We start from the raw sequence: 23,404 nt of genomic DNA, 5'->3' as shown, positions 1-23,404 counted from the left end.
TTTAGCATTTCATTTGATGGGCTAGTTAGACTTAATATATATATATAAGGATTAAAGACGCTTTTTTTTTGTTTTGTCTGTCAGTCTGTCTGTCCGTTATGTTAATAGTGAGAAAAAAAAAAGCCTAAAAGCTATTGAAAATCTGATTAAAATTTAATTTCCATTCTAAAACAGCGCATTAGTTTTAAGTTTCTACAATATATTGTTCCAGATGTTTATATATTTATAATGAGAGAAAATAAGAATTCCAGATTAATCAAATGCCGTTAATTAAATTTGTGGGATGGTCTGTTATGAAAATTAGATTTTTTCAAACAATACTTTGGTGTTAGGAAGTTGTTTTCCTTAAAAATCGGAGCATAATATTAACGATAATTAGATTTTCTAACGTTTTAGTTAGAAAGTTAAATGTAGTGTAGGAGAGAAGTGCGATTTTACATAAATAGAGTTAAACTATTTATCATAAAAAATCCGGAACAACCAATTTTCGTAAATGAGAAAATTATTTGTTTTATTTATTGGAAGAGTGATTTCAAACATTTATTAGCGTTATTAGATTTTTCATATAAAATTCGGATCATTTTTGGCGACGATTTGTAAGAAAATTAAGGTAATGTATGTCGATTTCTTTTTCGAAACAAAATCCGGAACATGCTTTACCGATTAAACAACTATTATTATGTTTCGGCAAGAAAATTAACTGTAAAATAAGTCTAAAAATTGATTTTCAATAATCGTTTCTAGTAAATTACTTTCTTATTTTAAAATCCTGAATAACCTATTGTCGATACTTTTGAAAAAAAAATTATTTGACATACATTTGTTAAAAAATCCGAACAATTGATATTGATACATAAACTATAGTGACGTAGAGTCAAAGAATATAAGTGTAATATTAGTCAATTATGCGATTTCAAACAATCATTTGATATAATTTGTTTTTTATTAAACAAGATCCGGAACAACTTTATTGTTAATGAAATATAAATCAGTATAGATATTTTTATTTAGCACTTATATGCTATTTACATTACAAAACCGGAACGATATATTAAAGATCATGTGTTTCTTGCAACGTTTAAGCATGAAAATAAAATCTAATATAAATTAGAAGAGCAAACAAATATTCATTGGCATTGATTTGTTTTTCACAAAACATCCGGAACAATCTATTATAGATACTTAAAACTATTGCAATATTTCTGAATTAAAAAGTAAAGGTTAAACAGATTTACAATAGCCTCTAGTTTTGTCTGTTAGTCTAATCGTGACGGAAAGACCGACCAACAGACAAAACGCACAAAAATAATCTTCTTTTATTCGGATGGGGGCACTAAACAAAAAATAAATAAAATCTGATTTTTAAAAAAAGTTTAAGGAATTGGTTTAGCACCTGATCATGTTGCGACGTTACGCTACTGCACGAAAATCGCAGCATAAAAAGTCCATTTAAAAAAAAATGTGCGTGATATTTACATACAAAGTGCATTATTAGCCTTTATAAACAAACAGAAATGTTTTCTTTTAATTTTAGCAGCTAGTTGACCATAAAAAAACATCTTTAACTATTATTTATATTTGTTGTAAACATTTCCTGTACATTTTAAAAATATATTTGACTTAGTGATACTGAAAATACACAAATATTGTCCATCTTTGTTAGCATATTGTAACATTGCCTCCCTTACATTTACGTAATTGTTTTAGAATTGGTGTATTTTTATGAAAAAATCGCTTGCATAATTAATTTTATAAATTAAACGGTTTGCTTTTAGAAAACCAAAAGTAGCCGTTGCACCTAAACTTTTCAAGCCGCATTTAATGATGAAATAATATTTTTCATATCTCTTCTAGTTTTCGAGATCTGAGTGTGACAGACGGACAGACAGACAGACGGACAGACGGACATTTTGCACAAACCTAATAGCGGCTTTTTCCCCTTACGGGGGCCGCTAAAAAAATGGTCTTGCCTGTCATTAAAAGAAGTCCTAGGTAAAAAAAGGATGTAGAGGAAGAGGAGTGATGTTTTACCGAGTAGAGGACCAATACGTACTGTCGTATAGATCATGTGTGGTGCCCCCAACGGTTTGTCATACTAAGGGATAGGTTAAAGTGAAGTAGTGTATGATGTGCTAATAAAATCATCGAAAAGATGTATGTTTCAAATCTAAAAAAACATCTAGATTTACATAGACTATTAGACTTAGATCTAGAATAATCTAGATCTACATGTATTATAATGTAAATCTAGATAGCCTGCCCAATAACCTATTAGGCATACATGGCTTCTTTTTTAAGAAGTTCTTTGGTTTTAAGTTTTATCGAATAACGTGACTTACCATCGTTCTAGATGTCTAGACCAAGATTATATCTAGACTAGTCCAGACCAAGATTAGATCTAGACTAGTCCAGACTACAGACCAAGATTAGATCTAGTCTAGTCCAGACTCTAGACTAAGATTAGATCTAGACTAGTCCAGACTCCAGATCAAGATTAGATCTAGACTAGTCCATACTCTAGACCAAGATTAGATCTAGACTAGTCTAGACTCTAGACCAAAATCTAGATCTAGGACTAGACTCTATGAATAGATTAGTCAAAACTCTAAATCTAAATACGTTTTTTTTTTAATTGGATTTACTTTCCAAGACATGATCAATTAGACACAAAAAAACAAGTATAGATTTGTTACACATTAACTTTTCATTAATATAGGGATACCAATTATTTTTTTAATACGGAATAAAAGGTTACAAATAAAAAACATAAATACATATACAATGGATAACATCTTATTCAGACATTTTTCTTACAAATTATACGATGTAGATTAAATAAAAATCATTTTTCTATAAGACTCATGCAGGGGCGGACTGGCTATATGGGCATTCGGGCAAATGCCCGGTGGGCCGGTATCCAAATGGGCCGTCAGGGCCACCGAAAGGGCAGCATGAATGCCAGTAAATTGTTTCGAGATTTATATTATTCTCTTAAAAGGCAACACTTTGAGCGTCGTGAGTAAATAAAAATAATTTTTACACTTTTCAAATACTAATCTAAAGCATGGTCGTAAATATCCTTCATCTGTCTATAGTGCTTCTAGTAGATGTCACTAAACGACAAAAAGAAAATTAAGCCATTTTATTTCTTGATCGACGTTATTGTGTAGTAAAGGGATCAACAACAACGTTCCTATAGAAGACATGTCCAGTCACATACGAATTCTTTTTTTTTTTGTTTGTTTGATAGAGTAGGCCCGCTACGAAGTCCTTCACAAATCACAATTATTATCATGAACAGTGTTGAAATGTGTTGATTGGAATCAAAATGCAAAATAATCTAAAAAAGAAAGAGCAGAAAATAAATAATAACTATTGCTGGAATGCTGTGCAAAACACTATTACAAAGAGAGTTTATGTTATTACACAAACTCAGAGGCTGCCCCCATCGAATTCACCAATGGACCAGGAATAATCCAGCCATAGTCTTGTTTTGATCGTTTATACTTTAAAGTAATATTTTTTTTTAATCATTTGGCGTTATTTTTCACATAAAAGCAAACAAAACGACACGTCGTCATAGGTAAGACTCTTCTAACTCTTCTGGAATAAGTAGAGTAAAGTTAACTGATCACTTAAGAACTTTTTTTTTTTAATTTTGGGATCTTTGGACGCCTCTAAGTCCACCCAGTCCAACAAAGCCCATTAAGTCTGGCAAAATTTGCGTCGCCCGGACCGCGACGATCCATGATGGAGGCTAAAAAGGCCGGAACAATCAATCATTGCGCAGTGTAAAACGGGGCACTGCCCTGTTGGTGCTTACTTTGCCCGGTTCCGGCCAAATTTTGATGCCCTTTGCCGACACTGTGGAGAGTCGGTGAAGACAGTGGCGCATCTCTTGCAAGAGTGTGCGCATCTCCGAGAGCTGCGGGATAGTTTGTCTGCAGAGTCACTTGACCTGTATGGGAGCTTAAAGGCACTACACCTAACAGCAGAGTTTCTCGCCAAGGCTCTACGGGAGGACTGATCCTTCCAATCTTGTTACCAATTTGAGTTCATCTCAGGAGTCCACCCAGCTCTAATGGGTACCTGACATTAGTTGGGAAAAAGCTGTTGGTCGTTGTGCTGACCACATTACACCCTCGTAAACCGTAAGCCACAGATTCACTTCTTTATGTTTACATAATAAATAAATCTGCACCGCCTAAGCAGTAAGAAGATAAACTATATCTTAATAATTTATAGATTTTGTTCAAATTGTTTAATACATTAAAATCTAGATCTACGTCTGGCTTCTATTTAGTCTAATTTAGATTGTTGTCATGACAGCATTTCCGAATGAACAGGCTTAACGCCATAAGAAACACTGATGCCAAGACGACAAAGTTATTGAATTACGTCGAAATACAAAGAGGCTTTGCTAGAACATGAGATTATCTTGACAGCATTTGTTTACTGAACGTAAGGATATTAAAAACAAGTGGATATGTTCTGTTGTGTAGGCCTATGTGTGTAGGCAGCTTTAAGATGCAATCCAACTAGGTTTCCAAGTTATTGAGAAAGCAGTAGGCCTATATGAGAGTAAAGTTCTTTCATACCTTGCGATCTATAGATCAGATGTTAAGATCATCTGTTGCTTTGCCAATAGCTAAAGAGCAGGGTGTCATGTGGCCAGCACAATGACCAACAGCCTTTACTTTCTCAACTAAAGTCAGGTACCCGTTAAAGTTGGGTGGACCCAGGGGAGCCCTAAAAATCCCGTAATTCAAAATCCTAGTCTTCACCGAAATTCGAACCAAGGACCCCAGGTGCGGAAGCACTCAGCCACCGCGCCCCCAAGACCTAGTAGGATGGACAGTTAAAATAATGGAGTTGTATTTGTAAATTGAAGTTCATATGTCTGAGAAAATGGCGAGGAGTGAAAGTGAATCCTAAACAATATGTTCGTTAATGGGGGATCTTCAGATGTCTTGAATGTGAATGCTAATGTATATGGTAGCAAGAACTTTTCACAATAAGAGATTCCCCATTCCAAGTGTTATACTTTATTCATTTAGTAATATCGCTTATCAGATAGTTTCAAAATCATATAATAAATTATTCAAATACTAACTACTTTCGATACATTATTAAAATTTACACTATGATTTTGAGGTCAGGTATGATTGGACGCTCATCATGTAACATACAACTTGTGGGCCGGATAATACAGAAATGCCCGGGCCGATTTTGACACCCAGTCCGCCCCTGGACTCATGCCACTCTACTCATGTGTTGCTAAGAAGCATTTTCACTCATTTTAACAGACTACGCACACAGGCGAAATCTCTATGTTATGTGTCTTGTTCGATTTAAAATGGATAGCATGTCAACGCTTGTTTTTAACATAGAATTTACACACTCTTAAAGAAACTCTTAAAGACAGGTTTTTCTATAGTGACATTAACTAAACAAAAAAGTGTCTTTATTGTAAAAAAAATATCAATTTTTAAAATTGTATTTATATAAAAACAAACTTAATCAATTAGTTATTGGTACCATTGTAAAGCTCGTTTATTTTTCTATAAAATACATATGTTAAAATAAAATATTCATTTGTAGACATATGCCACATTTTACAAAAAAAAACAACAACAGACAAGGTATAAAACGATCACAGACGCTTGCGCGATTATTCGGTGCGGTAATGTTACACTATATAATTAACCTTAATTTTTAACATAAGGAAAACAGTTATATATATATATATATATATATATATATATATATATATATATATATATATATATATATATATATATATATATATATGTATATATATATATATATTATAAAGGGCTTAAAATAACTTTTCTAACGGTACCATTTTTACTGTAATCGAATATTTATACTTTAAGATATGGTAGGGTAAAAAACGCCTAAAACTTACAAAATGTTATGCGGTTTTCGGTAACTAAGCTTTTCTTGTCTTTTATACCTTTTCATAAAATCTTCTAGAATCAATACGTCCCATCATACAACCCAATGATAGGCTATCAAATGGAAAAATCTGCAAAATCACACCCATATATCACATTATATATCCATTTTCTATGTAAAACTAAATTAATTTGTTACTAATAAATGATTAACTAATTGGCTAAAACTTTTTTTATTCAAGTATTGTAATCGATTATTAATAATTATGCGAAATTCAATCTTCATCCGAGAAAGCGAAAATTTGAGTAAATCTTTTTATAGATTAAAAGGGGAATAACTTTAAATACATATCTCTCAATAAGTAGTACTTATTTTCCTTCTTCGATATCAAACAAAAAATATAATTTTTAATAACTAATTATTTTATATGTGAAATTTTCGGTTAATTTATATTTGTTTGGTACAACAAAAATATTTGTAAAGTTTCAGCTTCATTCGGGAAAGGGTAATTGAGAAAAAAAAGAATACAAAAAGTGTAACAGACAGACAAACAAAGTGGGTTAATATTAGCTATGTAAAAATACACACCATTCTCTATTTCCAACAACTTGATCTTGTCATCATAACCTTGTACCTGTACACTAACCTGGGCTAGAATTAAAAATAAATGACTTTATTTTTACATAATTAATGTGATAGATCAGAGGTTTTTAACCTTTTTAGTTACCCTATTTACAATTTCCCATCAGGCTGCGACATCCGACCGCAAAAACTGTGTTTACAGTTTTTGCCAATGTAATAAAATCATAAACATTAGGTAGATATCTGACAGGAATTGCCAAATATGTATGTGTAATTAAACACGAAACACTAAATATTACTCCTTATAACTACAATACAAAAAAAAAAAAAGAAATGGTATCTTTATCTCCTGCATTTATTTACTTTTTTTTTGCGTGATGAACATATTCATCTTTTATACTTATGTGGTAATTTTAAAGCATTACGTAGCAAAGTGAACAGCTAAGACAACTTTTGTATTTAACAAGTTGGAAAGTCCGGTTTTGCAAATATATGTGTTTTTTATCGATTTCATATTATAATAATAATAATCATAATTTTACTTATAAAGTGCTGTAAACAAACAAAAAGTAAGCTATATGCGCTGTAATAACATTACAAAATTAAAAACACAACAGCTAAAATGACAATTAATCTAAAAAAGTTTTAAACAGATAGGTCGTAATATTTTTCTTAAAAGTGGTGTAGAATGTTGTCTGTCTGAGATCAATATGGAAAGAGTCCCAAACCTTTGGTCCATGCACTGTAATAGCTGCAAACATTAGCTTTTGATGGAGAAACTGGCATCCCTAAAAGCGTTGAGTCCATTAAACGCAAGGCTCTAAGAGGGACACATGGAGTGATCAGTTCGCTAAGGTACACGGGCATCTCATTGTTATATATACACTGATGACAAAGTGTGGCGACCTTGTAATCGATTCTGGCTTTCACCGGAAGCCAATGGAGCGTGCGCAAGAGCGTAGTCGCAGAATTTCGTCTTGTTTTTCTAAGGACTATTAGTGCCCAGGGCCGCCCTTAGGGCACTGCAGTAGGCCCCACACTTTCATAGGCCCCGAGATAATTATTGTTGTAAATTATTAAATTAAACCATTTTAATTTATAACAGGGTTCTCGCGGCTTGAAGCTCATGGAAATCTCCTGAAAATGTTAAGTATACGAAAAAGTCATGAAAATCTCCTGAAATTATTAAATATCCTCAGAACTCATACAAATGTCCTAAGAAAAAGACAAAAATGTCATGCAAAGGATTTTTTTTTCTAACAAAAAAAATCACTTTTATCATTATCCCTAACCAGACTAGGCCCCGATAAATCCGTTTCGCATTTAGCCTCGCAATCTGTAGGGCCGGCCCTACAGTTCGGCGTTGTTCTGAATACGTTGCATCTTGGCTATTTTGTCATCAGGTATACCTGCTAGCACGGCGTTACAGTAGTCAAGGCGGAAGAGTATGAATGCGACACTTATCTTTTTTGTTGACTCTGTCGTTAAATATTGTCGGATCTGGCCTAATCTGTGCAGCTGTAAATAAAAACCCTTGCAGAGCTGACTTATTTGTGGGTCGAAATATAGTGTTGAGTCCACAAAAGCTCCAAGATTCCTCACTACATGGACAAAAGGAATCTGGCAGTTACTGCTAAAAGAGAATTTGTGATCTCGATTTTTGAGACGTTGTTTCGAGTGCAATTTTATTTATTTCTGTCTTATTTTCGTTAATTTTTAGATTATTCTTAACCATCCGATCGCTCACACTTGCCACGGTACCACTGGTTTTCTCTGCCAGATGCGACACCTCTGAGGGTACTGAGGAATCGTATAATTGTGAGTCATCAGCAAAGAAGTGGTTAAGACGCCGGTTGGGAGTATGACACCGCTGAATGGATATGTATACATATACATAGTGAACACTACTGGGCCTCGAAATGATACTTGGGTTAGTCCGTACTTTAAGAGTAAGATTGTTGATTCTGTCCCGTTAACAACGACAAATTCAGTGCGGTCAGTCAGGTAGGATCCAAGCTACTTTAAGACGATTCCTGCTAAACCAAAAGTGGCGGAGAAAATGGGCATCATACTTTCATGGTATAGCGTATCAAAGGCTGCGGATAAGTCCAGCATGGAAAGTATTGATATGTGGCCTATGTCAAAATAGTGTTATGACTTTGCCATGCGCACCGCCATCCAAGATAGTGCAGAAAGAAGGTGCGCACTATCAGTGACCAGACAAGTCGGATGTTGACATAAGAGACTAACGATTTCCGCCCAAGTAGAGAGCCAATATGGAGATGCTGTGCTCAAGGCAGATGCCCTTTGTGTTTGTCATGTCTCCGTGTAAATACACATCTATGTCTCGTTGAGTTGCCTCCCTTCAGTTATTACAATTGGTTGTCAGAAGTGGGATTATAGGCAACTCAACGAGAGGAGGTAGGATTTACAATGGCAGCTTTGAAACGATTAGACCAACTCTCAGTTAGAGAGCTTAGGAAGGAACTTCGTAACCGATATGAGATAATTGGTGGTACCAAGGAGGTGCTTACAGCTCGTCTCCGGCAAGCCTTGATAGATGAAGACGAAGATCCAGATACCTACTTATTTGAAATTGAACCGGAGATTTATGAGCTTATTGGCAAGATAAATGAAGCAATGTGTGAACAAATTAACAGTATGGGGAACAAGGTAGATAAAATGGTGTCTCGAATGAAAGAAGGGGTAGACTCGTTGGTAAAGGAGCAGTTCCCTGTAGAATTGTTGGTTGCACAAACAGTGGTGACGGAGACGCTGGGGATTTGAGCGCCGTCTGTGTCTGTGTTGTGGGCAAGTCTTGTGGTTGTGACTTTCAAGACGAGAAACGTGATGGCGATTGCTGTGATAATCTCAACGAGATGTACCGAGTCAAACGGAAAGAGACAAATGAAGTATTTGTTCCTGTTGTACCTGTTACCAGTACTTTAACTGAAGTCTGTTATGTGCCTGAAGCGTTTGTTCCTGTTGTACCTGTTACCAATACCTCAATGAGCCGGACAGATCAAGACAACGTTGGGTCTGCGTTCGAGCCTGTTGCTGTGGACTTTAAAGACCTCTGCCTATCTGTCGGTGCTCACGAGGGAAATTCGAAGCTTGACAACAGCATCCAGAAGTTTAGCATGAACTGTACGTGCGGCGCTTCACACATAGAATTTAGATGCCAAGAAAACCACCAACAGCGCAAATGTACTTCTACCATCATCATCGACATTGGCATAGATGAATGTCAATCAAATGACTCTAAATCTGAGCTGTCAAGAGAAAGACATTTTCCACTTGAACCTGAAGAGACCTATCTTCTGGACGTAAGACTGTTGTCTGAGGATGACTTCGGTGCATTGGACTTTGCTTGCAACGTGGCTGCAAGCGAACCTGAAGCTCCCTTGAGAGGCGTCTGTCGGGAAGGTCTGCTGAGACAGCGTGTCCGATCAACGGCTGTGCTGAAGAAAACAGTGCTCGACCCTATCTCTTTGTGTGGCAAACGGCCATGTCATTATCGCAACAACAGCCTGGTCAACTGGAGAAAGAGAAAGCGGCACTGGAAGAAAACAATGCGGATGGCCTCGTGGGGAACACGCTCCCTGCCGCCTGTGGCTCCCACTGATCGACCTCCACCTGAACTGTCAGCTGCAGTGTTTCTTTTCGAGACGAAAAGTGCTAAGACGGGGGCAATGTTATGACTTTGCCATGCGCACCGCCATCCAAGATAGTGCAGAAAGAAGGTGCGCACTATCAGTTACCAGACAAGTCGGATGTTGACATAAGAGACTAACGATTTCCGCCCAAGTAGAGAGCCAATATGGAGATGCTGTGCTCAAGCCAGATGCCCTTTGTGTTTGTCATGTCTCCGTGTAAATAAACATCTATGTCTCGTTGAGTTGCCTCCCTTCAGTTATTACAATAGTGAAGTAAGTCGTTTTGTACCCTGACCACTGCTGTCTTCCTATAAGCATATTAAAATTCTTTCAAAAGACAGAAATAATCAAGATGAGTAGGAATTTGCGTTAACACTATGCGCTCCAGAAGCATTGACAGTAAGGGAGAATTTGATATTGGACGTTAGTTTTTAGACATTCCATGTCAAGACTGGATTCATTTAATAAGGGCCTGACAAGCGCATACTTAAATTGCTGTGGTACAATGCCTGAAGTCAGTGAAGATTTCACAATTTTAGTAATTGTTGGTACAAGATCACCTAAACATTCAAGGACCAAGGAAGTTGAAATGGGATCAAGGTCACATGACTTATTTGACATTTTTAAATAATACCTTTCACATAATCTTTAGATACACGCTGAAATTTGCAAAAATAAAATAATTTTGAAAGATTGGAGAGTAGTCAAGCTGTGATAGAATGATTGCATGTTATTTCTGATCTGCTTAATCTTGCCAATGAAAAATCTATTGAAGGAATCAGGGAGTTCAGGTACTGGGATAGATGACGGCAGACGTTTTTTTATTTCCTCCCCTAACATTTCTGCGGTAATCTTAAATAACCTTGTTTTTTTCTAGGATGTAGATTTATCGATGCATCGTCATACCTGTATTTTGAAATATATGTTCGGCACGTCGGCGAAAAAGTTTGACATTTTATTATCATACTAAGCACTTAATTGAAGAGTATGTCACTTTCGTCCTCTGCACTTAGCTTGTTGTCCTACTGATGCAGCGGCTGGCAGTGTTCCTGTCTGAAGGTCTTCAGATGGAGGTGGTGCTCTAGCGGGTAGAGGGTCGCCGGCGATACAGTTCTTGTGGAGTCTCAATCCAAAGTTTTGATATCTGTAGTGGGCACAGTAGGCCGGGTGGCCGGCTACCATGGGTATAAGTGTGCTGCGAGCAGGATAAGTCCAGTGAGTTGCCGAGATTTGGCGAAGTTATGACATCTCGCACAGACATGTGGTCTATAGGAACGTTGTGCCTAATAGGTTGACAAGTGGACTGTTAAGTAGGCAGGCAAGTAGAGCCGATAGGGCCAACTTGGTTGACAAGTGATAACCTGTAGTGCTAAATAGCACTTGGTAGGTAGATCTAGATAGAGTGACTGGTAGGTAGTTGAACAGTACCAAATAAATAGGCACCTGAGGGAGGCTGCGGATAAACAAAGACACGTTTGGATATGTCTGTCATGAATCTTACCGATGCCATCGACTGAGGTGCATTCGTCAGATTGGTAAAGTTGCTTTTGAGTACATGGGGAAATGATGACAAATGGGATTGGGAAAATAGATGGCTGATAATAGCAATATAAAATGTACATACTTATAGGAGATAATAATCTCAATCAAACAGCATAGGTTAAACAAAAAAAGGGGAGGGGGAGAAAAGGACGGTGGTCAACGACCATGACGGTTTGTTTACATTTGGCCGTTGGACATAAAAGTGGAACGAATTTGAATGGAGAGAGCGTACATTTAAGAGGCGCGACTCTCGTTAAATTAAAATACGTAAAGAGGAAATAATTCATACCTCTTTTCTAAGCGCAGTAATAGTGCGCTAGTAAAATTATCAAGGCGGTCAGCCGAGATAAATGGAATAAAATAAAATGTACAAATATATACATGGTTGCATCAACGATCAATTGAGTAACGCAGCAATAACATCATGAATATAGATTAATGCAATACATTTATATATATATATATATATATATATATATATATATATATATATATATATATATATATATATACATATATATATATATATATATATATATATATATATATAATATTTATATGTTATGTTTATGTTTCCTACTTACGACAGTGAGAAATACACAATGCACTAATACAAGAAAGAGGTAAAATACACATGAAAATATCCAGTGAGAAATATACACAAAGTAATTAAGATGGAACAGTGATTAAGTTCGGCTTACCACCATGTATTCCTCTAAGAGCAAGAATAAATTATTAAACCAGACTCAATGTTGGCGAGAATGAGAAGTGAAAGAGTGTATCTGTCCCGCCTTATTGTATCTTATAGAGGTTCGGAAGAGATGGGCGGAAACAGTAAATGCGATAGGCTTATGATTCTCTCACGTGGGTAAAGTCCGACGAAAGTTGCACCTTGGAATGGTCAAGAGGCGTGGTGACACAAATAATCTCCATGATTAAATAGAGACGTGGGTGGGGTGGAAGAAATAATGAAGTGTATTCCATCCTACGTGGTTTCGACGTGAAAGTCGGACATCCGGCGCCTAAGGCCATGTAAGTAATTGTTTATCTTTACCCTGTTTAAGGGGAGATTAGCGGAAACTATTGGCTTTATTGTTGACAAGGTGGTGGACTCAATCTAGCAAAAAGAGGAAAATGTGGGGTTGGTGATAAAGACGGGGAAAATCCTCCCACGCATCTTACTAAATCGGCTCATGCAACACATATTGCATGGTCTATTACCAGAAAGCCAGTGCGGCTTAAGCAAAGAGCATGAAACCATTGAAGTGATCTTAGCGGCAAGACAGCTCCAGGATTAATGCCAAGAACAAAATACTGACCTATTCTCAATATATGTCGATCTAACAAAATCATTCGACACTGTTAGCAGAGAAGGACTCTGGAAGATTATGTCAAAGTATGGATGTCCACAAAAATTCATATCCATGGTGAGACTATTTCTTAATGGCATGAAAGCTCGTGTATAGGAAAGTGGAGAAGTATCAGAGCCCTTCGAATTATCAAACGGTTAAACAAGGCTGTGTTCTAGCACTTAAACTGTTCAGTGTCATGTTCTCTGCTATGTTGACATATACACTCACCAATAGAGAAAACAACAAGATAGATATAACATACAGATTCGATTGTGGCCTATTCAACCCGAGGCGGTGTCGCAGTTATCTATGTAGTTGTATAGTGAAATTATTTCTCTACCTAATTAATAGTGCCGCGTTCATCACTAGGTAATGACGTCATTTGCGCTAATTTTGTATTGTGTAGTCTAGTCTTTTTCGTTATACGGAGGTATGCAAACGCGACATGAAGCTCTTCAAAATCGACACTGGCAACTGGGAAGCGGTGGCACTGGACAGATCCACATGGAGAGAGAGCATAAAAGAAGGGTCACGGATTGCAGATGTCATACACAACAGAAGCAGAAAAAAAGGGTGAAAATGCAACGGCGCCTGGTGATTATATATGCCCAACCTGCGATCGCAGCTGTGTATCAAGGACTGGCCTTTTTAGTCACACAAGAAGTTGCAAAGAGAAAAGATCGTCTCTCGAGACTTAAATGCCACACAGTCTAGGGGAATGATTTGCTTTATAGAGGAGTGTGTGTATGACTTTCGTCATAGATCGTCTGTTTCAGTCTCTCCATCTTGTACTGTAGAGTCAAGTCGTGTTTTGGGAGCTCTTTAATTTCTCCTTGTACTTATTTTACTGCATAGCCTAAGCATTTGCCTTGGATATATTCTAAAGGATTATCTTGACCCCTGTTTAGGGTAAGTTGTACTTTCTTATTGTATAGTTATTACTATTTGGATTTGTAATTCTGTAATTAGACTTGAAGTTTAGAAGAATCTTTTCTTTTATATTTATATAGGGTCTCAGTGTCAAGTCTTGGTATTAGTCTTGGTTTTAAGTCTCAGTGTCAAGTCGTAGTGTCAAGACTCGGTGTCAGTCTAAGTATTAGACTCAGTGTCAAGTCTCAGTTTTCAGTCTCAGTTTTCAATATTGAGATCTCAGCTTTAGTCTACAGGACTGATGTCTTCATCTCAGTTGTCTGACCTTCAAATTTGTTTTCATGAGTCTGAGGTTCCAGATTCCAGACTGCGGGTTGCTGTATTCAGACCTGGTTTTACATTGTGAACTATGAATTTTGGACTAATATTCGTCGGTGAACAGTATTAGATCTAGAGGCTAGATCTACGTGGATTATCAGTTGTTGTCTTGAAGGTCTATGTGGACAATTGTAAAGAATCTTACAGTTAAATTAAGGTGAATTATTTAAATAATAATGTATTTACTGTAATATTACTGTAATATTACTAACAGTATTGATTTTTCATATCATATATGCTCTTATATTTGTTCATCATTTCATAGATCACATGTCATTATCATTTGTAAATTTATCATTAGATTAAATTCACAATTTTTTATTGAAATTATCATACACATCGTTTATTAATTTATGTATAACAGAGTGTGTATGGTGTGACTGTCGGGCTGAACTTGGGCCTAAAATATTACAGGTTTTAACATAAAACACACATTTATAATTCAAAATTACTATAATACATAGACACATTAATATTTAATAATAATTCAGTAATTCCATTAAAACAAAGTCCTGACAGGCGGCTCAAAGCAAAATCAAAAATAAAATCTGAAGTTATCATAAACTTTCTGTTTGCTGACGACTATGTCCTAAATGCCTGAAAATGATCTGCAAAGCATCGTCAGTGACTTTTCAAGAGCATGCTCAGTCATTGGCCTTACCATCAACACAAAAATGACTAAAGTCTTATATTTACCTGCTCCTGGGAAAGCCTACTCGGATCCAAGCCTCAAGATAAATGGACATGATATACAGTCAGTGGACAGATTCACATATCTTGGCAGCACACTCTTCAGAAACGGACAGATTGATAATAAAATTGATCTGCGTATCTCCAAGGCCATTGTATCCTAAGCCAAACTGTCTAAAAATGTCTTGAACAGACGAAGTAACACCACAAATACAAAGCTATGGATCTATCGAGCTGTCATCCTCCCTATATTGCAATATGCCTCAGAAACGTGGACAGTGTACAGAGAACATGAAAAAAAACTGAGCCACTTCCACATGACGTGCCTTTGAAAAATACTAAATTTCAAATGACAAGAAAAAATACCAGATACATAAGTCCTTCGAAGAGCGTGTCTGCAAAGCATTCATACAAACCTGATGCAGTCCTAGCTGCGATGGGCATGACACGTCTCCAGAATGGAAGACCACCGCATCCCTAATCGATTCCTGTACGGCCAATTAAATGAAGGAAAGCGCTCGCAAGGCAGATAAAAAAAAAAAAAGTTTCAGAGACACGCTTGAAGCTTCTCTGAAGACGTTTAGCATAGACCCAGCCACCTGGGAGACAGAGACACATGACGGAGAATCATGGCGTCGTGCTGTGAAAACTGGTCACAGGTTGCTGAGGAAAAGAGAACAGCACTGGCAGAAGAAAAGAGCCAGAGAAGAAAAAGCAAGGCCAATGACACTAGAGCCAGCTGGAATAACCTGCCCGATGAGCAGCCATAATTTCGGGTTTACATAGGTCTCACCAGCCACATTATAAGACATAAAACCCCAGTGCAAAGCCCTCAGCTCCCTGGATTTCAATGTGGTTATTACATAATCACGATGGACGAACTATATAATAATTGCCAGCAGTAAAATTGGGCTTTCTGGAATAAGTCAGTTTAAATTTCAAATTCTGTATATCGCTGTCGGCTAAGCTTGTATATTTGATAACAAAATGAATTTCAATAATAATCCAATAATATAACTTCGTTATAAATGACTCCTTGAGTTTCTTTCCGTAATAGGATATCGTAAAAAATCATAATTATGTTTTCTTTTCTTATTTTTTCACGGGTTTTTCAATAACAAAACTATCACATTTTCTAGCTTAGACTAATAACTGATGTCTTATTACGCGGGTAAATCTTCAAAATATAAATAATAAATCAGATTCCGTAATGGCGTGATATGCGTTTCATCATATTTTTGTTTTTCTAAGAATTTAAACAGTTAGAAATATATATGATGCACATATTTAAATCTTCACAATGATTCAGAAGTTTTGAAAACTATTCTCGAGTGACAATTATAGCTTTAAAAAAATAATGCCCATTGAAAGTGTGTACAATTTAATTTTTTTTACATAACAAATATATTTTTCGATGACACCTGGAAAATTGTCATTCAACCCACAAGTGGGTTTCAAAACATACATTGAGAACACCTGCAGACCAAAGCTTGTCGCGCATCTACTACTATATGTTTTCATAGTAGAATACTTTAACTATAATGATAAAGCTAAAAGTAAAACAAATAGTTACATATTAGGAATTAACATTAAAATCGTCAAATACTATCTAAAAGGATATTTATGTTTATTTGTTTTTTTATTGTAAAAGTTAATCATGAGCTAGTATTGGTGAGATAATAATTAATTGTTGAAGATTTCTTTAGAAATAAATACATACATTTTGTTAACGAATTTTGTAACATATTACGTTTAGTTAAATAACTTTTTAACAGTAGAATTAAACTTACTGATTGGTTCTAGTTTTATTTCATCAAATTATATACATAAATATAATGTTAACAAAATACATATATTTAAAAATAATAATTTTTTACCAATATAATCTTTAGAGTTCTTGCTTTCTTTTTCAAAACAATCTGAGAAAAATAATATTTTGTACACAAATGTAAATCAGTGAAAAGAAAACGATCCAAATAATGCCCCTAACATATTCTACTCCATATTATACAGCATAACCAATAAATGAGGTTATGGCGCCGCCGTTTAGGCCATAAAAGATTTGCCACCAGGTTTATATATAGACTAAATATGTTAAATAAGTACATGGAAAAATCATTTTAAATTGTATTATTAAAACTGTGATTTGTTTATAAAAGAGTAATGAGAATAAATCATTAAATTCATTTGTTTAAAAACGATTTTAGCAAAGTAAAGAAATAATCGCTGGTATTTTACCGTTATAATAAAACATAAGAATAAAAATAAAGTACTACTTTTACTATTTCTATTACTACTACTACTACTACTACTACTACTACTACTAATAATAATAATAATAATAATTATAAATAATAATAATAACAATATACCCCATTGTTATATCAACCGAGGGGATAATAACAACTGACCTCAGAGACACATTCAAGGCCCTTAACATTCCTAGGAACATCTTCGTTGCCTGTCAGAGGGCGGTACTGCTGCAGACCTGCCACATCACCAGAAAATTCCTCAGTGGAAATTGTTAAAGGGACTACGATGAATTTTGTTTCTCTTTAGCGAAATTCGACTCTGGCAGCGCCAGAGAATGACTACTCGTTCATTTCTAACATAATAATAATAATAATGGAACTCTGCCTCTATTTATAAATATCTTGGAATAAACCAGATTGTCAAGATAAACCATAAGAAATTAAAAGAGGACTTTCTTGGTAAATATAGGCAAAGAGTTAATAAAATCCTCAACACCAAACTGTCTGGCAGTAATCTCATCACTGCAATAAACAGCTGGGCCGTCCCAGTGCTCCTTTACACGTTCGGTGTGATCAAATGGACTGACACCGACCTACATGACATTGACAGACTCACTAGAAAATTACTAACCAAGTTTCGATGCCTACACCCCAAGTCCTCCACCATAAGGTTTTACCTGCCCAAGAAGGATGGGGGTCGTGGATTGCAGAACATCTTCAAATTGTGTAAGATGCAAGTTTTAAAAATACGATCAAAACTGCTCGCCTCCAGCAACAAATTAGTTTCCTTTCTACGCAAATATGACTGCGAAGCAACCCCTCTGAACCTACACAATGCTGATGTCAATGTCGGTTTGGACGACGTAGGGCATGAGATTCTTCAATGGGAAGAAAAAACACTCCACGGAAAATTTCCGGCTTCATTACATGGGGACAACATCGACAAGGCTGCTTCCTTAACATGGCTCAAAGCAGGTCATCTCTACCCTGAAACAGAAGGCTTTGTTACAGCAATACAGGACAGAGTAATCAGGACAAAAAATTACGAGAAGCATATCCTGAAACTCAATATTGTCGACAAATGTCGAAAATGTGGAAATGTGGGCGAGTCGATTGAACACATTATGGCAGGATGTTCAGCCCTATCAGAATCAGCCTACCTAGGTCGCCATAACCAAGTTGTAAAGTTAACACACCAACACCTGGCTTTGACGTACAAATTGATCGGTAAGGACACTCCCCCTTATTATAAATACTCTCCGCAAGAGGTTCTCGAGTCTACTGAACATCAGCTGTACTGGCATAGGCCTATTCTGACCGACAAAACGGTAGATTTCAATCGCCCGGATCTGCTGTTCATCGATAAAAAAGAAAAAACCGCTACCATTATCGATATCGCCGTACCACTGTCTCATAATTTAAGAAAAACTAAGATAGAAAAACAAAGAAAATATGGGAACCTAGGCTTGGAGATTAAGCGTCTATGGAAATTGTCCAAAATAACAATATACCCCATTGTTATATCAACCGAGGGGATAATAACAACTGACCTCACAGACACCTTCAAGGCCCTTAACATTCCTAGGAACATCTTCGTTGCTTATAAGAGGGCGGTACTGCTGCAGACCTGCCACATCACCAGAAAATTCCTCAGTGGAAATTCATAGGACTACGATGAATTTTGTTTCTCTTTAGCGAAACTCGACCCTGGCAGCGCCAGAGAATGACTACCCGTTCATTTCTAACATAATAATAATAATGTTACATTGTGCAAAAAAAAAATTATTATATTAACCTGTTTGCATTAGTTGCATTTTGACATGTCGGTATCTAGCTTCTAATGACTGAAGAAAAATGTCGAATGCATCATGTGGTCCAGCACTAAGTATTAATTTTAATAATATATCATTTCTGTTTTCTTTTTTGTCTTTGTTCTCAATGTGTTCTTTTTCGTCCAATGAAATTACCCCGTATTGAAACAAAAAATCAACGAGGTCTCTTGCCTCCAACTCTTTCTTTAAAAAAATAAAATTTCGTTGAATGCAATCGTAGTCGTCTTGTTTTCCTCGTGACATGATGACGTCTGCTAGACTGCTAAAATGAAATATTAAGATGTAAATAAATTAATAATTTTAAATATTAATTTAATGTTCAAAAATGTTACCAATTTTTAAAGGACTTTTAATAGAATTATAAAAGAAATGAAAATTTTGTCAGAATTTTTTTTAGAAAGTTTTATATTTCTTGCATTTTAGGTACAAACGAACAAAAAATATAATGTCACGTGGTATTTTCGTTCTACAATTTTTTAGCACCCGTGGACTTTGCCTCAGTATGTAATATAATTTACTAGGAACGAATATACATAATATAATTTTTCTTCCTATCAAATAAAATAAAATATCTGACTTGAAATCAGATCTTTATCTATAGACGTTTCTTTTACAAATTTAAACGTATTTTTTCTTGTTATTTATAGCTCCTAAAATATAAAAAAATTGCTCACTGCAACGAACCGTATTATACAAAAAGATCATTTCAAAGATAAAGTCAGACATATTTTATACGTCAACATGTTTTAAATTAATTTTACTTTTGGATATACTGAAAATTATAGAGGTTTAAACGTAGAGGTTTAAATAGTAAGCTTACACTTTTTTGAGAAATTACACATTTATGTTGCAGGTCAATAAAAACATTATGTTAATAAAGCACCATAGTTGTAAGAAGAACATTTGTACGCAATTTTCTGAAAAACTGTTAGGTGGTTCCAAATATTAACTTATTATCAGTGCGCGTATTTCAATATAATGATATGAATAATCCCAGTGATGAGCAAACTTTTGGATTTCAATTGCTTTTAGTCTTTTTTTTTTCGATACTAATGTCAAGGACATTTATTTATTTATTCATTTATTTATTTATTTATATGGCTCCTCATGTCGTATGAATCAAAGGCTTTGGTTTCGTATTGAGACAAGGTAGAATCTGGTGTGACTGATGAAGCCGATTCTGGAGCGGCAGAGTTTGCCATAGTTCGTGCATGTGTATGCATCTGACTTAGAACTAAATGACATGGCAGCTTTCTTCTTCTTTCTCTTGGCTGATGCAGCTTTGTTTCTTTTGCACACTGTCTCAATGCTGTCCGGTCTTGGGATATCTCCTTCTACATACTTTGTTCGATGCCCGTGGTTGTATTTCTCGCTTACAGAAAAGAATATGATTAGCTTCTGCAGCAATATCAAAGCTCTACAATATATATACAATACTTCACGAATTGTCTGAAAAGGTCCGTCCGTCCAAATGAAACTTTAACTCTAGCAGACAAAACTGAATACAAATAAAACTTGATTTTTAATGAATCTGACAGACCGACTACAATGGCGATATCTGTCAAAGAACATTTGCACTAACGTGCGAGTGAAATTTCACCAAACTCCTAACTCTACGTAACATCCTGTTTTCACTTACTAGAAGTAAAAGTTGGAGATGTTCCGGAGATAGAAAGTTTATTGAGCTCATCAAAAGCGATGCAGCTAAAAATAATTGCTTTTCATTGTCAGTTACAAAATTTTGGACCGAGTGTTTGCAGCTATGTTGATAATGTGTTGAACCTTCTTTGTCCATTTCTAATAGTAGGGTTAGATCTTTGCGGCGCAGGGTTTTCAAGCCTGTTAGTTATCAAGGCTAAATAGAGAAGTAGAATTGATACTGAAGATGACATTCATTGTGCTCTTACAAAGTCTCCCACAAGAATCATTCTTTAGCACTAACGTTAGCGTATTTTGTAATTTGTAGCAATGTTAATTACCTTATTTAAAATATCACCCTCCATGTTTTGCCCTACTTTCAAATTGTCACACAAGTATGCATATGAATATGGTAAATACGCTATATAAAAGTTAATAGATAGAAGTCATCATGTTAAACTTTTTGTTAGCAACACTATTTACAATTACATAATTTTTTTTTTGCTGTGTTCAACTTCTTCAATGAAAATACATACATCATAAATGAGATATAGACATAACGATTTTAAAACATTTAAAAAATTCCATTTACTTATGAATATAAAAAAAAATTAAGGCTGGGTGTCGCTGTCTAATGGGGAATCGTATTAAGGGGTCGCGGCTACAAAAAAGTTGAGAACCCTGATCTAGATCATTTAGCTATGTTTACATGAGAAAAGACGAAAGGATTTATATCTAATTTTAAGAACTACACATTGCAAAGATATTTTTTACTTTGATACATAAAAGTACAAAATATTGTCCATTGATTTTATTATATAATAAAATAGCCTTAAATTAGTGCCTGAAAATCATTTTTACATAAATTCGTTCCTCATATCTCCAAATGTAAAAGTAGAGACGTTCTTTATAATCCTATTCTTTTATTATAGAAGACAATATGTTACGCATTCGCAGAACATAAAATCTCTCTTGTGATATGGCCATAGATTTTTAAAACATTTTTTTTTTTTTTTTTTTTTTACGATAGTTAGCAGGTCTCCATGTGTTCCAATCGCTGCAGTAACCCAGTCTTGGTTTGTGATGAGGTCTTTGAATGTGATACCTAAGATTCTTCTGTAGCATCTCAATTCCATTGCTGGGATTCTCCTCTCTAGCTCTGCAATCAGAGTTCAAGACTCACAATCATATACAAATATGGCCATGACCATTGAGCACATCAGTCTGATTTTGGTGCCCAGAGCTAAGCCTTTGCCTTTCCCTATTATTTTTATTTTTATTTAATTCGAGCCAGTAGTTCTGCTTTCTTTCGCTCATCTGCCGATTAGGTTTTTTTTTAATATCTCCATTCACTCTATTTTACATTCACATTCATTTAATTATAACAGTATCAGTGATACGAAAATTATGACTCTTGGGTCGCGGGTAATATATGTAATATAAGGGAAAAGGGTATTATATGTAATACAAGGGATAAGGGTTAAATGTTTAAATCTATATTGCATTGTTATAAAATATTAAAACTAATCTACTATTTTTAAATTTATCTATTGATATATTATTTCGGCTTTAATTTTTATGTAAATCAAATCTAAATTATATTTAAATTATATCGAATTTATATTCTATATTTAGATCTAGAAGATATAGATATTAATTGTGTTAAATCAGAAGTTTTGTTTAGATATATCTACATCCTTATTATAGTTTCATTTAAATGAAAATACCAATAGCTCTATTTGTAATCCCTGATCGTGCGGTTAAGACGCTGAAGTAACTGTTTTGTCGTACGGGTTATAAGCTCCTCGCTGCCATCCCCTGTCGTCAAGCATGACGACTAGCACTTTTATTAACTGACTGTTGACTTTCATTAGCTACAAGCAAGTCACTCATCCCATCTATCAGCCTACAGAGTTCATAGCAACCATAGTGGTACCATTCAGTATGTTGTCTTTTTCAGTGACAAAAATATGTTTGTATTCTTTCAGTTGTTTTTTCTATTGATTAACAGACAGTTTTGTGATTTTGTGATGAGTCTGTACACTTGATCAAAATGTTGATTGAATAAAAGTTTGAGTTTATCTTGTTTTTTGCTAGTTTTTTTTTTGTTTGTGTGTGTTTGGGTTGTTTGAGCTAGACAGGAAAACAACGTCTGTACCATATAAGATGAGAAATGATTAACTTAAACTTTGAAGGAACATTTTACAAGAACAATTGTACAACCTCCATTGAATCTTTAACATATTATTACTTTGGAAAATCAAAACAAAAGCATGTCTTAAATTTTTCTTGCGAGTACGCTGATCCGATAGGGACCGGATATATATATAGGGAGAGAGAGAGAGAGAAAGAGAGAGTAAGAGAGAAGAAATACATGCTTGATAAATAGATTCATAGATAGATACATATATATAGAATAGATATTAAATAAATATGTTTGTTTGTATAGATAGATAGATAGATAGATAGATAGATAGATAGATAGATAGATAGATAGATAGATAGATAGATAGATAGATAGATAGATAGATAGATAGATAGATAGATAGATAGATAGATAGATAGATAGATAGATAATTTACTCTCTACATAATTTTACAATTGCATACGAAAAAACATACTTTTAAGTAAAGGCTTGGCAGTTCAATAAGATGTCTGACATTAGTGACATAAACAAATCATTTTGGAAATTC

At 35.1% G+C, this 23,404-nt stretch overlaps 1 long non-coding RNA gene across 1 annotated transcript; it reads right to left on the bottom strand.

The window, feature by feature from the left end:
- Positions 1–480: 480 nt before the first annotated feature.
- On the bottom strand, positions 481–23,404 carry LOC106058490 (uncharacterized). Its single transcript, XR_008776031.1, has 5 exons — positions 23,333–23,404; positions 19,037–19,335; positions 16,867–16,908; positions 6,508–6,570; positions 481–3,340 (listed from the first exon to the last, which is right to left on the bottom strand). It is a non-coding gene; the product is annotated as an uncharacterized LOC106058490 (long non-coding RNA).

This window comes from Biomphalaria glabrata, unplaced genomic scaffold (genome assembly GCF_947242115.1).
Source record: "Biomphalaria glabrata unplaced genomic scaffold, xgBioGlab47.1 scaffold_22, whole genome shotgun sequence".
Taxonomy (NCBI): domain Eukaryota; kingdom Metazoa; phylum Mollusca; class Gastropoda; family Planorbidae; genus Biomphalaria; species Biomphalaria glabrata.
The sequence above is the reverse complement of the archived record's forward strand: the minus strand, read 5'-3'. Positions and strand labels throughout refer to the sequence as shown.